The sequence below is a fragment of the Equus asinus genome, chromosome 16 (genome assembly GCF_041296235.1).
Source record: "Equus asinus isolate D_3611 breed Donkey chromosome 16, EquAss-T2T_v2, whole genome shotgun sequence".
NCBI classification, from domain to species: Eukaryota; Metazoa; Chordata; class Mammalia; order Perissodactyla; family Equidae; genus Equus; species Equus asinus.
Window position 1 is genome coordinate 21,405,280 of NC_091805.1, and position 12,334 is coordinate 21,417,613.

Below are 12,334 nucleotides of genomic sequence, written 5' to 3' on the forward strand. Positions count from 1 at the left end.
TTGTAGTTAGCCCTATTAAATGTTATCTGCTTCATTCCAACTTGTCTAGTTTTGATTCTGTCATCTCATGCATTACTTATTATCTCTAGTTTTATGTCTTCTGAAATTTATAAGCCTGCCTTTTTTCTCCTCTAAGCGGTTGTCAAAAAATGTTAGAATGTGTATATTGGTGAAAAGAGTAATAAAAACACCAACTCCAGCAAATTATAGTTTGCATGCCTCCCTGCTTGAGCAATGGAGGACAGTTTTTTAGGGAAATGGACTTTATTGAGCCTGATGCATTTGTAAATTCATTTTTCCCACAAATATTTACTGAAAATTCCCAAAGTACAACACTTCAGAGTCATATAAAAAGCATAAAAACATGGTCCTTGACCTTGAAGAGCTCACAATATCACTGGGAAAACAAGACATCCAAAATTGGAGCTATGATAAGGGCATAGAAGAGATACAGACAACAAAGTGCTACAGGAAGTTGAGGGAAAGAGATATAACTGTGTCTGATGGGAGTAGAAGAAAGCTGCTTGAAGGCGATTAGACTTGGTTCAGGCCTTGAATAATTTTTAGGATGTGAATAATTGGAAGGAGAGAACGAGAATCCTAAGGAAAAGTATATGCAAAAGCCAGACACATGTTCAAGGAACACTAGATAGATCAACTTGATTCACATATGTATTGGTTAAGGTAATTAGCTGCTGTAACCAAATGACCCCAACCCATATTATGGCACAAAGTTGATAGAAACTTCAGACATTCCTGGTTGGTTCCTGACGCCTCTCCAAGCAACATTCAGGGATCTAGACATCTTCCATTTTGTGGCTCCAGCTTTTCAAAATTTGGCATCCAAGTTCACTGTGCTCACTTTCTTCAAGCTCTAAGAAAGGGAAAGCACCATGTCTGACAGACTTAATGGGCCAGGCTAAGAAGTGATGTATATCACCTCTGCTCACATTCCTCTAGCTAGAACTCAGTCACACAGCTACAATAACTACAGGGAAGGGCAAGAAAATACAGCCTGTGTGAGCTCAGAAAGAAGAGGAAACAGGTTGGGGAAACAGCCAGCTGGTTTCTGCCCCAGAGTACAATGGGGAAAATGGAAAATAAAGGTAGAAAGATGGGCTAGGCTTTCATCACTTGAGCAATGGAGAGACATATGGTGTGGAGACTGAGTGTAGCTTCTGGAGCCAGACTTTGTGGGTGGAAGCTTGGCTCTGCTATTTTCTTGTTGTAAAGTCTTAGACATGTTACTTAAAAGCTCTTTGCCTTAGTTTCATCCTCATCTGTAAAATGGGAAACAATTAACTCATTATCGTAGGGTTATTACGAAGGTTAACCTAATAATGCAAATTGCTTAGAAAAATGCTTAGCATAGGACATAGCACCCAGCACGTGCTCAATAAATATTATCCATCGACAGGTTTGAACAGAAGGCTTTGAACATGATTTCCTACCAAAGACCAAACCACATATCCACATCCACTGAATTATCAGAGTCATACAGGTATCCTAATGGTTCCCGACAGAACCCATGGCCTTCCTAGGCCTTCCAAATCTCACCCACAAATATCATCAATACATGTTTATTGAACCCTTGCTACATACCAGGTTCTATGCTAGGTGCTGGGGATGCAATTGTGAATGATAATGTGGATCTTATGGTCAAATTGCTCCTTTTGCTCTTCCACACATCTCAAGACCTTTGTAATCAATTCCCTGTTTAAATTCCCCCTATTTGAAATACCTAAAGCTTTTTATATTCTCCCAGCTTGACACTGATTGATACAGGGACAATTTTCTTTTCCATTGACAATTTTGCCGGTACCTGCATTTGAAGTCAATTTTAGGTAGCAATTATTTCAGGATTAAAACAGACACTCTTGCCTTCCTCCTTTTTTACTCCATTTTTAGCAGATACAAGATTTACTTTCACTGGGGATGAGTGTTTGAGAGTGGGGGTGGGAATCCTAAAAGAGAATGAGCGCTCAAGGATGTCCTTGTCTACCCCACGTGCTAGAGATACTGGATCAAGTAAGTACCCTAAGTCCACAATCTGACACTAAGTCCTGAGTGTTTCCACATGAGAATCACTAAATTTGACACAAAAAGGTTTTCTGCAGAAGAAACCCATTGCTGCAGAGTTCCTTTGTCATCCAAGGAGTGAGCGATGTTTGGTTGAGAGGGCAGGCAGTGGGTTACAGACTGGGAGATAGCCAGGGCTCTGGTTCCTAAAGTCAAGACGTGTAGCCTCCTAACCTCGGTTTCTTCAACTTTCACCTAGGAATTCACTCATTATACAAATATTTACCAAGCAGCTAAAAAGCATATGGTAGAGGAATACATGAAAGCAATGACTAAGGGATGATAAAACTGACTTTGACTCCTGGCCCTCCTACATTCTAGTCATGTAACCTTGATGTGTCCAAGATCCATGCTCCACTATTTTCTGTCTTGCTCTAAGCCCCGGAGGACTGACCTTCATGCTCTGCATCCCCTGGGATCCCATTATTGTTGGCGTTGGCCAATGGGAGGCTCTCATAGGAGATTGGAGGGAAAGAGGAGAGAGAGGTCAATGTATTTATTCCTCTCGTTCCCTTCCTGATTTTTCGTGGTGTAGCAAGAGCCACACCCTTCTATAACCATAGCTTCTGTCTGGTGGCCTCCCTTTGTTGATTCCAGCTCCTGACTGTGTTCTCATAACCCCATGTAACTACTTACACGGAAGTACTAAGCAGCACACATTTCAAAGCCCACTTTTAAGCACAGGTTATTATGAATTTTTCTTTTAAAGGATACGAAAAAAGGCAATTCAGCATTTTCAGAAAAAGCATTGGGCAATATTCAACACTGTGCTTGGGGCCATCCACTCTCTCTAGCTTCTCAGAGTTTTTCCTGGCATTGTGAATGTTGATCAGAGTAGCTGGAGAAGGGATCGATGGATCCAACATAACCGTCATGTACGGATTTAATGTGGAGATGTCAATGAAAGCAGCGAAGTTAGAATTTCTCATTTCCATGCTCTAGAAAGAAGTGGCCAATTAACTGCAGCTCAGCTTGAACTGCTTCATGACGTTCCTTGAATTATCAACATCTAAGAGTGGTAATGTCTTCCCATTTTTGCTAGTCCTTGGGTGGCTCAACTTTCCTTGTTGATTCTCTTTACCCTGGCAGCACCTCTAAAAACTATTCCCTTTATTAAACATTCTCTTTAAAATTGTTAGATGAGTATGCCATTTATTTTGGACCTTACTTGGGTGAGTCACTTGAATTTATGTGTAAAATAGGAGTTATAATACCTCATTCTCAGGGTTGTTATGAGGCTGAAATATGACAGCATGTACAAAGGGTCTTCCTGGCACCAGGAAGTAGTCAATTAATGATAACCACTAATATTAATAGCTGTTGTACTCTTGTGTCAGGCACTATCATGAATCCCAAAGCAGCCATCTGCCTCTGTGTAAAATGCCCATTTCCACCACTCAACAGACTCAAGTCTTTCAAATGAGATAACACATAAAGTGCCACCTCAGTGATAGGCACCTAGTAAGTGCTCAATAAGTGCTCTTGGCTCTTTAAAGCTCAGCTTTCTCTGCTCCCCACCGTCTCCCACACAAGCAACATTTCCTTTTTGCGAACTTCAGTAGCTCTTTCTATATTCCTCTCTTGTGCTGCTTATTTCTTTCTCTTAGCAGAGTAATAACCCATTGATGCCAGAGTCATCTACTTCATTACAGCCACATTAAGGGCTAATGAGGTATTCAAAGTGTCCCGAAAAGTACAAAGTACTGTATAAATATATTGAGTTTGAACAACAAGTCTGTGATGTATTATGATGATATGCAGAGATTAGTGTGGCCCCAAACTTTTTTACAGTTTCTCAGAGCTTTTTCTAACATTATGTTTCCAGAAGGATTTTTTATGACTATTCCATACTCAAATATATGTCTGTGGGGGAACAAATAAATTGAGGGAAAGCTCTTTCAGATTTTAGGTAATCTAAATGTTGAAGAAAAGAAAAACATTTCTCTACAGTTGAAATTGTTATATATGTATACATATTTATCATGCACACACACACATGCAGGCACATGCATGCACATGCACACACTCCAGGGCTCTGAGAAGCCCCATTCATTTCCTTATGAAATGCAGTTGCTTCATTTCCTTATGAAGAACAATGGAATGTCAGTTTTGCAATAACCAGGGAATTGTTACATTCGTTTTTGTGGTATCAACCCACAATTGTTTAACATAGCATCAGAACACACATATGCCAGGAATCCTCCTTCCTGCTTTCCTCTTTTGCATCAGTGATACTGCTCTCTCATGGCTTCTTCTGTCTCTTTCTTTCTCTCTCTCTCTCTCTGCTTCTGTTCCACTGCTTTTAAATGTTGGTGTTTCCCTGAGTTCTCTGGCCTCACTCTCTTTTCCTCCAACTTTACATGCTCCCTCCTGTGGGTGAACTAATCTAGGCCCACGACTTCAAATGTCACCTCAATGCCAACAATGCCCGCACCTTCATTCCTGATCCTGTGCTCTCTCCTGAGCTTCAGAACTGCCTAGAAGACATCAGTCCGCTTGACTGTCCCATAGGAACTCCAAAGTCAATATTCCCAAAGCTGAATTTATTGTTTACTGTCCAGGATTGTTCCTTTGCTCCCTTATTCTCACAGAGAGGTGCTCAAGCCAGTAATCTGACTGTTTATCCTTAGCTTCACTTTCTCCTTTGCCTCCACATTTAATCAATCATGTTCTGTCATATCAATCTCCTTAAAATGGCTCAGATCCATCTATGTCTCCCCATCCACTCTGCCACCACTTGGTCTAGAATATAATTATTGGTCTCCTGGATTATTGCAACAGCCCTCCTATCCAGAGTGGTCTTTCTAAACTGCAGATCTGACCATGCCACTCTCTTGCCTAAATCCTCCAATGGCTTCTCAGTACTATCAGAATGAAGTCCAAATGTCTTGCCATGGCCCACAAGACACCTCTCCTCATTCTCATTCTGGTCATTTCCCCATTCTTCCTCTTACATGGGCCTCTGCACATGGTGTTCTATTACCTGGAATGTGCTTGACACCATCCCTGCTTGGATAATTCCTAATCCTCCTTTAAGACTCAGTGAAGACATCACCCTATCCCTGAAGCCTTCCCCGGCCCACACAGGCTGGATGTGATACATCTGTATCCCCGATTTCACTCCCATAACAGAGTATTGCACTACTTGCTAGTCTGAGGAACTCTTGACAGACAGACACATCTTTTTATTGCTGAATCTTCAATTCAAGTGTTTAGAGAATAGCTTATTTAAAACAATGGATGGCATTCACTTCTCTGTACTCTCATCAGCCCACCTTCATGAGAATGGGTTTCAGTTCTTACAAAATAAGAGGATTACACCTGGTCCACTTCCAGCTCCAAGAGTCTATGATTCTATTGCTCCAAATGTCTGTTAATTGCTGCAGGGCAGTAGAGAGTTCATGGTCTAGGTTTGAATCTTGGCTCTGTCCCCGTTGGTGATCTTGCACAATTTGCTTAACCTTCTTGAGACTCAGACACTCATATGTAAAATGGGAATAGTAATACCAATCTTAGATGGATTTTAAGAGGATTAAACAAAATTAACTTAAACAACATAGAAAACATATTCTCGCTATCCTTTCCACTGGTTAAGGTAGTCAGTATTCAGATAGTCCTTTGTTCAAATCCTGGCTTCGCCACTTATTCCTATTCAATCCTGGTCAATCAATTGTAGACACAGAACTTTGATTTTTTCATTTGTAAAATGCAGATGACATCTACCTTAAGGTGTTATAAAGATTAATGAGATGATCCATGTAAAACTTTGCAGGACATAGATAGGGGAAGCATTCAACAAATGTTATCAGCTTCCATGATGATGATGATGATGATGATGATGAAGAAGAACAAGGAGGAGGAGAAGAAGAGGAAGAAGAAGATATGCAAAGCCTGACAATAATTGATTTTCAGTGAAAGTTATTGCTTTTCCTCTTTCCCATTCTATTCATGATTGGGTAAAGCTTCATTTACCCAATTTAGGGTCAAATCTCATTACAACAAAATTGTTGCCCAACTTTCCTCTGATGAATGAGAATCTTCTTGTGTGGAATACTGGTGAAAGTTTACTACACTTTAAATAACTTGGGTTACTTATATTCCATATGCTTGATGATGCACAGGTACAAGTCTTGGAAATATAGGTCATGTAAAAAATAGTGTCAGATTATTTCTCTACACTTTTTTTTTTTGCTAGCACTACTATAAAATTTTAGTGGGGGCAAGAGGAGGTCCTATAAATGGGACCTGCATCATGTATAAATAGGGAGTTTGCAAGCTTCTAGTGGTTTTATGGAGAGAGTGTCACCATTCCCATTACCTGAACTCTGACCTCTGAGGTGTTTGTCACCTATTTCCTTATTTCCCCCTTCATCTATTTTCTCCTCTGAATCATCTTTCCTCAGCACCTCCTCATTGTGAATTTACTTTTCTCACTCTTTGTTCCAGTTATCTATTGCTGCATAACAAACTACTCCAAAACTTAATGGCTTGAAATAATCATTTTATTTTGACCTCAATTTGTGGATCAGGAATTTAGGAAGGGCTTGTCTATGTGGTTCATCCCTGGTCCATGTGGAAGTGGCTCCAAGATGGCTTCCTCATTCACATCTCTGGTGCCTCAGTGTTCCTTGGCCTCTCTCTCTCTACACGAGTCTCTTCCTCTAGGGCCTCTCCAAGTGGCTTAGGTTTCTCACAGCATGGTGATCTCAGAGTAGTCTCACTTCTTAATTGGGAGTTGGCTTCCTAGAGGTGGGAAGGGGAAACTGCCAGGCCATTTGAGGGCTACACATGGAACTAGCATGGCTTCTTTTCCACCATCCTGTATTGGTCAAAGCAGTCACAGGCCTGTCCTGATTCAAAGAGAGAGGAAATAGATACCACCCCTCGATGGAAGGAGTGCCCACCATTAATCAGCCACACTCATTCCCCAAGTTCTGTTATTATTCCAGAGTAGTATTTATACAACTTTTTCAGAGAATTTGCTAATGTTTCCTGAGTTAAAATCAGGGTCCATACATACAGATTCATTTACACAACTAGTACTATTTACTGACTGGTGCTAGGCACTAGTGCTGTCTAGTGGAGAAGGTAGTTATTAATCAAGCAATCACATAATTAAATACTTACAAACAAAATGCTATAAAGGAAAAGGACTGGATTCCCCCAGCATGTATAATAACAGAAATATCATCTCTCTGGGAGATCAAGGAAAGCTTCCTTGAAGAGCTGACTTTTGAGCTGAGACTGGAAGGATGGGTAGGTATTAACTAAGATTGGAGAGAACATTCCAGACTAAGGGAGCATAGGAGCAAAGACAAAAAGCGAGAGGGAGCTTAATGTGTTTGAGGAAATAAAAGAAAAATCCATGTGCTACAGGGGCAGTGTGGGTGATATTGTTAATCTCGTTTTAAAAGTGAGGAAACTGAGGGTCAGCACCCAGCTGAGAGCTTGATACAAGGTAAGGATGTGCTTCCCCAATGATGGAGAGTTTGCCCGTGATGCCCAACTTGCCTTCACACTTCCTCTACAGCTTTTTACAACTGGAACAGTGTTGCCTACAAACTAATGACATCTGATGTGAGAGTCAGCCAGACTCAGAGAAATTAGCACAAAAAATCACCCTAAGAAAACCTTATCTACAGACACTATAACACATCCTGGTGATATTACAGATAGGAGTGGAGTTTAAATGTAAATCAAGACTAATTCATATCAAGATTATCTAACTCTTTAGAAATGCTATATGATTCAAACTACTATCTTCATTATACATATGTATATATATATACATACAACTTTCATATGAAAGCTAGAGGAAAATGGTAATTTGTGTTCACATAGGTCACATATATAGCTACTTACTAAATTTTCCAGATAATTTATTTAAACATTCCAGCAAATCAGTATATGCATGAATATAAAATGCTGCACAGGGGCCGGCCTGGTGGCACAGCAGTTAAGTTCACACGTTCTGTTTCTCGGCGACCTGGGCTTCACCGGTCCGGATTCCAGGTGCGAACACGGCACCGCTTGTCAAGCCATGCTGTGGTAGGCGTCCCACGTATAAAGTAGAGGAAGATGGGCATGGATGTTAGCTCAGAGCCAGTCTTCCTCAGCAAAAAGAGGAGGATTGGCAGCAGTTGGCTCAGGGCTAATCTTCCTCAAAAATAAATAAATAAATCAAATAAAATGCTGCACAGATTATCTATTGTTTACTGGTCTAGGATATTTTATGCTTTTACACGCTAGTATGTGAGCTTCAATTCTCTGTTCAATTCTTAAGTTATTTTTAATGTATTTATTACAATTGAAAAAATTAATTAACTATGCCATCTGCCAACTCAAAAGTGGGAAAAAACTAGAAAGGCCTTTCAAGAATGACTTTTTCAAAAATATAGAAAGGAAAAAATCAAGAAGATTGTCTTGGAAAGCAAGTTTTTTTTCTGTGGGAAGGCTGTGATACATCATTTTAAGGAGAAAGGGGGCAAGAATATTATATAGAAAAATCAGAATTGTACTTTTATGGGAAACTCATGAGTTCCCACAAAAGATCACACATTTCATCCTTAAGAAGAAAGAAAAGAAGTTTCAACTCTAATTTGCTTTTTGCCAAGAACTCTTTCCAACATCCTAACTGATTTTAGGGATTATACTTTCAGTTGTTTCCTTCCTTTTGTGACTTAGTTGATGTTTCTTGAGCTTTACAATATTGTCTGCCTCACTGGAATATCATTCTGATCCTTATTAGAAATGTCATTGACTGTATGGTGGAGAGCGGGGAAGAGGCCAGGCATTGTCAGGAAAGACTGATAAATGTCAACTGCTGAAGAATGGGCTGATGACATTTGCGGGACTAGTCCTCAGGACTTTACATAACTCTGTAATATTGTATTCTATATAATTTTATACTTCTTCATAATATTTATTCTAAGGAACATGGTGAAACTACGACACCCTTTGAAAGGAATTATATTTTCATTATCTTTTGAAAGTTTAAACATAATTTTTATTTTACTTTGTGTTTTGCTTTTAAAAGATTCATAGTTTGCTACAGCCCGAGAGGTGGTACCCGAAAAGGTTGAAGTCAGTAATAACCTGAGGTTATTCTTCCTCCCTCCTGTTTTTCTTTTATAAAAAACACCAGAAGGAAATTAAATGCTTAATTAAATTAAACAAATTAGCTGAACACTGATGTTACCACAGTCAGTGTTTGCACCACTAATTGCTTATTGAGTATGATGACAATGTTCACACAGTCTGAAAGTGGAGTAGGTTTGCACAGATCACAACAGGCGGTATTAGTTCTTGGTGGTACGGGAACCGGCATTCTGGAGGTGGAGACCACATGAGTACCATCAAAACACCGGACATTGCTGGTTCAGTTTGCCGAGCCTTGTCTTAATCCCTTTTGGGAGAAAATGGTGCTTCTAGCTTCCATCCGCTTGGCCCTGCTTGGCCCTGCTTTTCCCTGCTTGGGGGAAGAGTGATGTCGCGCTGGCCTAATCACATTTCCTGGAAGAGTTCACAGTGATCTGAGTTGGGAATTTCCAGAAATGACGATACCCATCTTAACACATTCTGGAATCTAAGAAGATAATGTTTCCTTGTCACATTGTTCTAAAGCAGACGTTCAACTAAATTCAAAGAGCACGTGTCCACTCTCATGGAACCAACTGTGAACAACTGTGAGCAATTAAAAGAGAAAACAGAACACGTAACAAAAGAACTACTTCTTGGAAGGGTGGAAGAATGAAACCATTGTGAATAGTTCAGCACTTCCGTCAGTAGGTCACACTGTAACATAGTTAAAACTCATCTTGGGGTTCTTCAATGCTCCCCATCCCCAGCCCACACACTGTTAGCAGCTCCCATCCCTGCGTTCCCTCTTTCAACTTAGGCATAAACTGCTCCCTTCCATAACCAAGATGTATTTGCTCCGGAGTTCATTCTTTCAGATTCCTCCTAAGCATCTAATTAAACCTAACAAACATGTTTGAGCTAGGATCTTAGTAGACGAAAATAACATTAACCAATTCAGTACTTTTTTATTGAGTGACTAAGTGTACTAGGCACTGTGGCTAATAATCTGCTTAAGAAACAGTTTCTTATCCTGTAGCCACTAAAAATAATGCTTTGAGAATAATGCTTCCATCCATGATGGATGTTAACTAAGCTTATCGTGGGAATCATTTCACAATATATACACTTGTCAAGTCATTATGCTGCATATCTTAACCTTATGCAGTGTAGTATGTCAATTATATCAATAAAACTGGAAAAAAAGAAAAGAATGCTTTAGTATGGTCCTAGTTTTATTTTTTAAATGTGCATAGAAAAAAAGACAATGAAATATAATAGAAACTTTGGCTATTTTTAAGAAGTGGGATTACATATGATTTTTATTTTCTTCAAACTTTTATGTACTTTCCAAATTTTCTTCAAGGAGCCTATACTTGTGTTATAAAAAAAATAAACATTATTTTTTTTTAAGACAACTTGTCTCTGAGAGAGTTGTCAGTGTAGTCCAGAAGATACTGGATTGGAAACCATTAGTATGTTATGCTAAGTGTTATAAACATAGTTTTGTGCAAGGTGTCATGAGAACAACTAACCACTCATACAGGTGATGGATGATTTAATATGCTACTGCCCCCAGTGATTTTGGAAAAGTCTTTGGTATGGTAAGGAAAGGTACAGTTCACAATTCCTTATCCAAAATCTTTGGTGCCAGATGTGTTGCCAGATGTGTTTCAAAACTTAGACTTTTTTGGATTTTAGAAAGGTAATGTGATAAGTATATGTGTTTACATAACACCCCCAGTGGATCTGGGGCAGCACCCAACAGTCCAACATATTAATATTCCTATTTAGTGAGGTTGGACTATTGGAATAAGGACTACAAAGTTGTTGGGGTTTTTTCTGCTTTTTCTCCCCAAATCCCCCCAGTACAGAGTTGCATATTGTGGTAGTGGATCCTTCTGGTTGTAGCATGTGGGACCCTGCCTCAGCATGGCCTGATGAGCAGTGCCATGTCTGCGCCCAGGATCTGAACCGGTGAAATCCTGAGCCGCTGGAGTGGAGTGCTCAAACTTAAACACTCGGCCAAGGGGCCGTCCCCAGAACTACAGAGTTTCTCATCAGTTTAGGCCACCAAATTGTTACTAAAAAGTATTTCTGGGGCCAGCACGGTGGTGCAGTGGTTAAGTTCGTACGTTCCGCTTCTCGCCGGCCCAGGGCTCACTGGTTGGGATCCCGGCTGCAGACATGGCAGTGCTTGGCAAAAGCCATGCTGTGGTAGGCTTCCCACATATAAAGTAGAGGAATATGGGCACGGATGTTAGCTCAGGGCCAATCTTCCTCAGCAAAAAGAGGAGGATTGGCAGCAGTTAGCTCAGGGCTAATCTTCCTCAAAAAAAAGTATTTCTGTCCATAGCCCTTTGGATTCCTGAATTGCAGATAAAGGATTGGGACCTGGATGAGAAATGAGGGGACTCAGTACACAGTCTGTGGAAGGTGATGTTTGCTATCTACTTCTTAGCTCCTGGCTCATTAAGCCTAACATTTGCTCTGATTGTAGGAGTCACAAAACTAATTTTGATTCACATTAGAGTATGTGATTATATTTAATCATAGATATGCACTCCAGGAGTAAAAATGCTCCAATTCTGTGTCTTGAAGACACACCCACTTAAGGGGTCTGAGATGGTTTTAAAGGAGAAGGAAGTGTTATGATAAACACACTTTACAAACATTTTTAAAACGCCAAGAAATATGTGAGCCTTCTGAGTAGAAGTAATATTACTAGCGCTGGCAACAATGCATTTCTCAGTCCTTTTCAAGGTTGTCTCTGAGCCAAACATTTCCTAATCTCTCTTGGAAGAACACTAGCTGCTAAGTCACCCAAAGACTGTGCTTTCAGACCTTAACTACAAAACTGCTGAGTTTATTGATACATAGCCAGTCCAGAAGAAATTTTGTTTACTTATTTATCTTAAATATATGACTTTTTTTATATATAACATATATATGATGTGGGTTTTTTTTTCTCAACTGCCATGGTATAATGAATTGTGTGCAGCATCTAAGCTAATATTGCATACCACTGAAGACAAGTAGCAGTTTCCACGAAGTGACAGGTAAGCGATTTGAGGGGGAAAAAGTGCCAAGGATGATTCATTTGAAATCAACCTTGACAGTTTTCCTGCTGACAAGGCTGACAGAGGGAGGGCTAGAGCAAAGGTCAAATTCTTCAGTT